This window comes from Microcebus murinus, chromosome 7 (assembly GCF_040939455.1).
Source record: "Microcebus murinus isolate Inina chromosome 7, M.murinus_Inina_mat1.0, whole genome shotgun sequence".
Taxonomy (NCBI): domain Eukaryota; kingdom Metazoa; phylum Chordata; class Mammalia; order Primates; family Cheirogaleidae; genus Microcebus; species Microcebus murinus.
In genome coordinates, this window is record NC_134110.1 from 77,411,983 (window position 1) to 77,421,530 (window position 9,548).

Here is a 9,548-nt window from a genome sequence, read left to right on the forward strand (position 1 = left end):
ATTCAATGGGAAACATAATCAATTTACCCAATTTAATGTGCAGCACTTTCAGAAACACAAGTGGTATGCAGAGCAAGATATATTTGAATTAAAAATCATTCCCTTCCATTAATACATAAACCCAATGGCTGAAAGATAATACTTGCAAGCAAGTAAACTATCCACATATATATTACTGTTTAATCCAGTAGTGGGACATAGAAAATAAATTTTTAAATCAATGATTTAGAAGCTGAAAATAACACATTAATCTTCATTCAATACTCATCCTACAAATGTGGCTTCATAAAGAGTTCTCAGCATCTGGTGTATTTTTCATTTTCTAATCTCAGTTGATCTCAGCTAATAAGAAGGCTGTTGTTCAAAAGAATGATCTTGTTCAGGATGATTTACCATGGTTAAGAGGGCATAGGAAATTGGAAATTTATAGATCTGTTAAAAAGACCTAGCTGTCAGGCTAACTGATACATTTTGGCCACCTCTTGAAATTACATCCATTTTTGGAATGCCAAATGAACTCTCTAAAGCAACAGAAGAAGAATTGCCCTTTAAACATACTACAGAATCATCATCAAATAGTTATTTATTAAGCAGCTCAACAAGCATTTACACATTCTTTTTATCAGTAGTTCTGTCTGTTTCTTAGGACCAAATATTCATAGTGTACATTATTCAATCACAGTAATGAATACAAAAGTAGTCATGATGAAAAAATAGTAATTTTGCAAAAATAAACGTTTGATTGCCCTAATTCATAATGAAGACAGATGGTGCCTGTGACTGGGGCTTGCCTGCATAGCACTTTATCTATGTCTCTTATACCTTTGTCCATTCTTTTGTTTTTTTTTGAGACAGAGTCTCACTCTGTTGCCCTGGCTAGAGTGCCGTCAGGTCAGCCTAGCTCACAGCAACCTTTAACTCCTGGGCTCAAGAGATCCTTCTGGCTCAGCCTCCTGAGTAGCTGGGACTATAGGCATGTGCTACCATGCTCTGCTAATTTTTTCTATTTTTGGTAGAGACAGGGTCTTGCTGTTGCTCAGGCTGGTCTTGAACTCCTGAACTCAATCTTTGTCCATTCTTGATCAGAAAGAAGTTAAAGCACCTAACATTTTGCACTTCACTGCAAAATGTTTTCTACACCAACCATTTAATGTATAAAAAATGAGATATAGTCCCCTACCTCAGTCACCCTTATTGTATTACCTATTCAAAGTTTTTAACACCTTCTTTTACCTCCAGAATTTCATTATACCTAAGTACAATCACATGAGATTTGTATCTAAATTTTACCTAATTGAGAAACACACACCAATCCTGCTCCTTTTCCTCTAAGTTAATGATGACCCTAGGCTTCCATTTGCTGAGGCCAAAAACCTTGGAGTCATCTTTGACCCACATCCAATCCAGCAGGAAACCCCATAAGTTCTATGATAGAAACCTGCCCACTTGCCACCACCAACAGCTAATACCATGCTTTGAACCAGAGTTATCTCTCACCTAGGTTATCTCAGTAGACTTTCAACTGACCTCCCTATAAATACCTTGACCCTGCTACCATCTTCCTACACAGAACCCAGAGTGGGGCTGGGTTAAAACCCTTCAGTGACTTCCTACCTCACTCCAGTTAAAAGCCAAGATCTTCACAAGTGTCCTCAAGCCCCTACATGAAATAATACTGACCCCCCATCCTAGTTCACCAGGACCTCCCTGTCCAAACATCCTGTAATCCCCCCAGTCCACTCTGCTCTAGCCACACCGGCCTCCTCACTTTGGCTGGAATACACCATGCATGGTCTCACTGTAGAGCCTTAGCATGGCTTCTCCTCTGCCTAGAAACCTGTTCCACATGCCCATTTTGTTCACTCCTTCACCTTCTGAAGGTCTTTATTACCTTCTTATCCTATCATATTTAAAATTGCAACCCTCTCCTCTCACCCCCTTGCCCCCAAAGAACCCCTATCCCCTTGCCCAGCTTTATTTTTCTCCGTAGAACTTACCACCATCTGCCATATGCTACTTTTGTTTTTTTATTGTTTGTTTTCCATCTCCTCCTCACCCCCCAGAATGCTCCCCATGACAACAGTGATCTTTGTTTGTTTTGTTTTCACCAGTGCATTCCAAGTTCCTAGAATGGAGCCTGGCATATTGTAGGCATTCTGTCAATATTTGTTGAATAAAGGAATGAATAAAGACATACGACATAGATGACAGAATATCCAAATGATGGTACAATGTATAAAACTATTTGGAAATGCATTTCCTGGATCCAAGAATCTGTGTCATCATTCTGATGATATGGAAGAAACACCTATAGTTCTAAGCATCAAATCTCTGAGACCAGTATGTAAGGGTTTTCACAAAATGTCTGGCCCATCTTAATTTGGGCAAAGGGAAAAACTTTGAGCAGATATAGCACCTAGCACTAGAGAAAGAGGTAATCACTTTCTACTGTTAAAAATACACTCTCTAGAAACAAAATCATATTTTAAATATTTGATTTCTTTCCATCAGTGGGGATTTCAAGGAGTAAAGTTAATAGTAGTTTTTATTGCACCATCAAAAATTTTTTCTATGGTTAGTTGGATTAATTCTACTTGAGTATTTACTTTATGCCAAAATGCAATTTAAGCCATCATTTTAAAATAATTGTATGTATGTTTGTCAGGACTATTGAAATTCTCTCTAAAGAATAATATCTGAAAAAAAGACATTCTATAAAAAAGACATCTGCATTCAAATGTTTATAGCATCACAATTCACAATTGCAAAAATGTGGAAACAACCCAAGTGCCCATCAATACATGAATGGATTAATAAAATGACATATATGTATACCATGGAGTTCTACTCAGCCACAAAAATAATGGTGAACTAATACCTTTTGTATTAACCTGGTTAGAGCTGGAGACCATTCTTTTAAGTGAAGTATCACAAGAATGGAAAAACAAACTCCACATGTACTCATCATTAACTTAGAACTAATTGATCAACACCTATGTGCACATATGGAAATAACATTCATTGGAAATCAAGCAGGTAGTGGGAGGTGGTGGGCAAGAGGGGATGGGTAAAATCACACCTAAGGGGTACAATGCACACTATTTGAGAGATGGGCACAGTACAAAAGCAATTTATGTAACCAAATCGTTTGTACCTCCATAATACTCTGAAATAAAATAAATAAATAATAATTTAAAAAATAAGAGTAATTACCTGAGAAAATGTTACAAAATTACCTGCTGGGGCAAACTGCTACTAAAAAAGATGATGGAAACATACCACTTCCATGATAGACAAAAAAAAAAAAAATAAAAAAAAATAAAAAAATAGAAAAAAATAATAAAAAAGATGATGCTTTTCAAAATACATGTGCAGTGTGCACATGCACACACACATACACAAAACTGCTGTCATATTGGTGATGATAATTTTGATGATGGGTTTTTCTTTCCTTCACATCCTTCCTTGTCTCTACTGATTAAGCCTCAAACATTATAAATTCTCTAATTTTTACAGGAGTTTTCAGTTCCTTCATTATAATGTCACCCTCTTTAAACATGCCCCAATTTGCCTCGTTAATGCTTGAAGTGTGGTACTTACAACCAAGCAAAACATTCCAGGTGTTTTACCCTGTGACCAGCCAATGAGCGTAAAACAAACTACCATGTTCATGTTCCTTGTTCTGAAGATTATATATATTTTATTAATACTCCTTAAGAGTATAATAGCTTTGGAGAAAGCTGTATTTCAATGTTGACTTGTTCATTCACTGATTCAGTGAACAGATATTTTTTGAGGTCTTACCATTTGCCAAGCTTTGAGCAATAAGCTGGAGATATAATGAACAAGACTGTCTTTGTCCTCAAGTGACAAAGGGGTGATATATTAATAATCGTGCAAATATAAACTTGGAAACTGTGATAAATGTCATGGAGGAACATATGGAAACATAAGAAATTTGAGAATGTATATTGGGGTAGTTAAAACAATGGCCCTCAAAGTTGTCCATATCCTAATCTCTGAAACCTATGACTATGTTACCTTACATGGCACAAAGTACTTCGCAGGGGTGATTAAACTAAGGATTAGGAGAAGAGGAGATTATCCTGAAATATCCAGGGAGGCCCAATAGAATCACAAGGGTCCTTAAAAGAGGACGGGCAGAAGGATTAGAGCCAGAAAAGGAGATGTGGCAGAAGGAGAGATGGGAGGGGTTTGGAGAAGAGAGAGAGATTTAAGGATGCCACTTTCCTGGCCTTGAAGATGGAGGAAGTGGCCATGAGCCAAGGAATGCAGGCAACCTTTAAAAATCCTCCCCAGAGCCTTCAGAAGAAATGTAGCCCTGGCAATACATTGACTTTAGGATTTCTGACCTCCAGAACTAAAAGATAATAATTTGTGTTGTTTTAAGTCACTAGGTTGGTGTTAATTTAATAAAGCAACAACAGGAAACCAGTACATGGAACCAAAGACCAGATCTAATCCAGGGAAGTTTCTAGAAGCCTCTTCTGAGAGCTGAAAGATGATGAGAAGACCACCAGGGAAATTTGGGGAAAGGAAGAAGCATTCCAGATTAAGGGACTGGTCCATGAGGTTTTGCAGAAGGATAACTGGTAAGTACAAATAATTAAGAAGTGGGGACAGTAGTTTTAGATGCTGGAGAGATAGGGACAGGAGGTGAGTCATTTCTATATGCCATTCTATAAAATGGAGATAATACTAGTATCTAGCAAGTGTTTTTGTAAAGATTAAATGAAATAATCCATTTAAGTGCCTGGTACATAGTAAGTAACCAAAGAATTTCAGCTGTTATTATTAAAGTTTGAATTTAGACTATTCAAGATTTGATCTTGAACATGGTATACAAGATAAACTGATTTTCAGAGTGGATAAATGATTTTCTCATGTGAATCTGTGATATATCACTTTTGTTTTATTTATTGCCTATATATGAGTCAGCTATTGCCATGAGGATGCTGTGTAACAAAACACCTCAAAACTTCAGAATACAACAATAAGCATTTATACTCATTCCCAAAGTCCTGAAGGTCTATTAGATTTAGCTGGGCTAGAAAAGGCTTAGCTGGGTAGCTCTTCTTCAGGCTGTGGGTTGACTGAACTTGCCTCTAGGTTGTGGACTGGGTTCAGGTTTCTTCCACATGTATACATTTGGGGGCCCAGATTGAAGAGCAGTAGCTACCTTGCTCATGTTCTTCTTATGAGAGACCACTAGAGCACAAGGACCAAGCCAAACCACAGAAGCACACATAAGGTCAAATCTGCCAATGTACTAGAGGGCAAGTCAAGTTGCATGACCACACCCAACATCAATGAAGTAATAAGGTATACCCTGTCCTCAATGAGAGGAAAGGGGACTGAATATTTTCTGATCAATAATTCAAACTGTCACAGATGCTAGTTCATAACAAATTGTAAATTTTCATGTTAAGGAATAATAACCTCAATTAACAACTGATACGCTCTATTTTATCCATGTTTATTAATATTGTATTTAGCAGAAATTTTGAATATGAGGGATTTAAAGTCTATATACATTAATAACAATACATAGTAAATAATCATCTCATATGGGATTGCAAACTTAAGTGTTTTTGTATCTTTTCAAATGTATGACAACAGATAAGGTACTTTTCACTGAATTTAAAAATTTAAATGTTATTATTAAGCAATCATAATTTCTTTTTTAGAGATTAGCTCCTGAGGTGCTAAGTTTATGTTCTTAATCATTTCCTTTGATATTGCCAGAAAAATCAAGCCAGAGTTCATTTCTACTTTAATTAAATAAAAAATAAAATATAACATTGGTACTCCAAATACATAAGTGATCTTTTAACATCCTTATAACATTAAGTGGAGTCATATATAATTCCCTACTACCTTGCCTAAGGGTGAAACCTTTAATTACAATAGTATCCAATTTTCTAGAATATTATCTTTAAAGAAACATTGTATTACAAAACACAACAAATATGTACAAAAGTATACAAACATATAGAGACAGGATAACAGTTATAACATGAACACCTATATAACCCCAACCTAGGTCACAAAATAGGGTAGCTAATACTGTCCTATGTATCCCTTCCTGATCAAAACCCCCTTCATCACTGCCACAGGTACTCACACTTGTGTATTTCAAGGTAACTGCTTTCTGGAGTTTTCTTTATAGGTATGTATGTATCAATCTCTAAATCCACTATGTATCAATCTCTAAACAATAAAATTTAGTAATGCTTCTTTTGAACTTTTTATAAATAGAATGACATAGCATGCATTCCTCTAGGTTTTGTTTTTCCACAAAATATTATATTTTTAAGTTTCATCAATGTTCTTGTGTACAATTGTAGTTAATTCATTTTCATGACAGTAAAATATGACATTGGTTGACTATACCATGATTTGTTTACCTTTCCTACTATTGGTAAGCATTCAGTATATTTTCAGTCTGGGCTATAACAAATAGTGCTGCTCTGAGCATTCTTGTATATCTCTCCTATGTTCATATTTCCTCCAGTATATAGCAACATTACTCTTTCAGGTAGTTAGCTTGTGATCACTTTTCCATTCTAGAACTTGCAAAAAATTACTCTGCCTCCATCAAATACGAAGCAAAAATCTAAATTTCACTTATTTCACAAATTTACATCAAGTGTTTATTATGAGGCCTCATGGCATCATATTAGGTTGAAGAGATTATAGTAATGAATACAACATCAATCCAGCCATCAAAGTGGTTACAGAGTAGTAAGGGAGAAATATTAATAATTATAATTTGGAAATAACTAAGTTTAATAGAGAGGTACATATAAAATACAATAGAAGTCCAAAAGAAGGAATGACTCCTTTATAGTGGGAGGAATGAAAGAAGGCCTTGGAGAGGACATCAAATTTGAAGTTTGGCAGGAATTTAATTTGAATAGATGGGTAAAAGGAGATTCCATGGCAAAGAGGTTAGTAAAAAGATAGAGGTAAGGCAGCCAGGGACTTGTATAGGAAACCTATAATATAATAATTCAAGTTGTCCAGTGCATAAGAGAATTAAGAATTGTTTTTTTTCATTCGTTATTCAATATAAGGAACACAGAGTGTGAAGAGGCTTTTAAGAGACAGTGAGAGAAAGGTACATTGGGCCAAGATTTGAAAGACTTTAAATGCAGAGACATTCCTTCCCAGCTATGTGAACCCCTTGAGGTTAGGGACTATGTCTTCTTCAACTCTGTAGCAGACATAACATAGTATCTGATATGTAGTAGACACTCAAAACATTTGCTGAATTGATTTGAGTGCAGATTTTATTTTGTAGTTAACAGAAGCCACTGAAAACTTGCAGGTGCAGGGGTGGGGTGCAGTCAGGTAAATTAGAATACAACCTAGTTAGTGTTAGTAAGAAAAGGATGTATCAAGTGCTTCTACAGCAGATGCCTGATGTCCCGGAGGACTGAATTCTACCTGTACATTCCGAAAGCCTTTCCAGATGAAGAGGGTAAAAACAATTACATTCTGAAGGTAGAGTAAGAGAGAAAAGTGTTTCCTAAACATACTTGGTAAGAGTCAATGTGAGGGTCCTTTGTTAAATATAGCTTCTCAGGATCATCCCAGATCTTCTAAATCAGACCCGGGGAATGGTATGGGCAGTTGTATTAACAAGCAATCCACCTGGTTCTTATTTTCAATAACATTTGAGAAACCCTGGTATAGAAAACATCCTATGGAAAGGGAAAGACATGTGCAAAAGTAAGGACATGTTAAAGAACCAGAAGATATATTCAGGAAATGATTGGAGAGTAGGGAGTTTGTGGGAAAATGGTTATTGCTGAGGCTGGTGAGAGGGATTGAGGCCCAATTGTGAAAAGCTTTATTGAGCAAGCTAAGGAACCTTGTGAAAAATGGGGAAAACACTTAGGCCAAAAAGTGAGTTTTGGGGGGGGGAGAGATAACCAGAGAAATTCAAGAATACAATTTCTCAGGTAAAATTGATAGTTTAATGGCTACTTCCATGAGAGAAGAAGTAGAGAATGAATACAAGGTTGATTAGATGAATGAAACAAGTCTGCAGCAGGCTGCCTGTGCTGGAGGGTTGGTGGGGGCTGCTATGGTAGGAAAGCATTTCCTTTTGGACTTAAGTTTTACATGACAAATGACACCATGTGGATACATCTCTGGATAGTTTGAAATAGAGACCTCATGTTTGGGAGAATGTCCTCAGGGCTAAGAATATGAGTATAGGAGGCTTTGATGTTGAAGCCATAGGAATTTTACTTGTATGAGGATCTAAACTGATAAATGGACCAATGACAAAATCATGAGGAAATGGACACATTTAAGTAGCACACAGAGGAGAAATCAGCAAGAGATAACTAGAGATGGGGAAGCTAGCAATAGCAATCTTGGCTACTCTAATCATCTGATGCTCCATGAGGTCTCCAAGAACTGAAAAAATGAAAACAATTCCATTATGATTGAACTGATAAAATATAGATTTGCCACCTATCTATTAACAGAACATCCAGTAAAAGTATAGAAAACCTGCTTTTGATTGACCTGCTCAGCTAAAATAAACATACAAAATCCAGATAGGCCATTGATCCTTAGATTCAAGAATACCAGAAGTCTTTAGTACACAGATTTTGGTCCTGGCTCTTCATCTGGGATAATCATTTAAATTCTATCTTTAAAAAAGATGTAAGTTCTCATCTTAGAAAAGCTAAGGAGGCTAGAATACCTAGATGACATCTTAGGTAGGTTGCTTCCAGTTCAAAATCTGAAGTTTCTCCAGAGAACCATGCAATTCTGAGATGGAAATCTTAAATAGATTTACTCAAGAGCAAATCTTGAAGTAATAATTCCTGTTTCCCAGTCCCATCCTTCCCCCTTCTTCAGTAAATATTGATTTAAGAATCCCTAAAGTTATATAAAAGGCATTGGATACTTTTCTAGTTCCTGTCAAGAGTACAGCTGATTGTCACTCATCCATTCCAAAACTGGTGTCTGGCTTCACATCAGAGGAATGGCATCCATTGGTACCCCGCCTAGAAAATCCTCTCCTTCAGTACCTTAGAAGTGGCTCACCAAGCACGTCATACATCCCAGTGTAATCCCCACAAAGCTTTCTTCAGACAGTTGTGTTATGAGTCTGGCTCTCTAACTGGAGAACCCTATGTGGTTCAGCACACACTGGAGACCTCAAGAATTCGATTTCTTTCTTCCTACCAAAAAAAAAAAAAAAAGACAAGAAAAAGAAAACAAAACCTTTACTTTTTAAAAAGCCTAATGACTCCCTTGCGATGGGGCATTTCAACTATATAATCAAGTAACACTGGTTTGGGATGAATCAGGAATTGAATAACCAATGTTCGTCTCTTTCACTTCATTCTTGTAACACTTTGTGCCAGGCACTGTGCTGGTTCCTGGGGTTGTATTAATCAAGAAACAAAAAACAAAAAAAACAATCCTTGTGAGGGCGTCGCGGACTTTCGTGGCAAGAAAGGACCGCGGCATCCAATCTTCCAGAAAGGTAGTTGGGTATT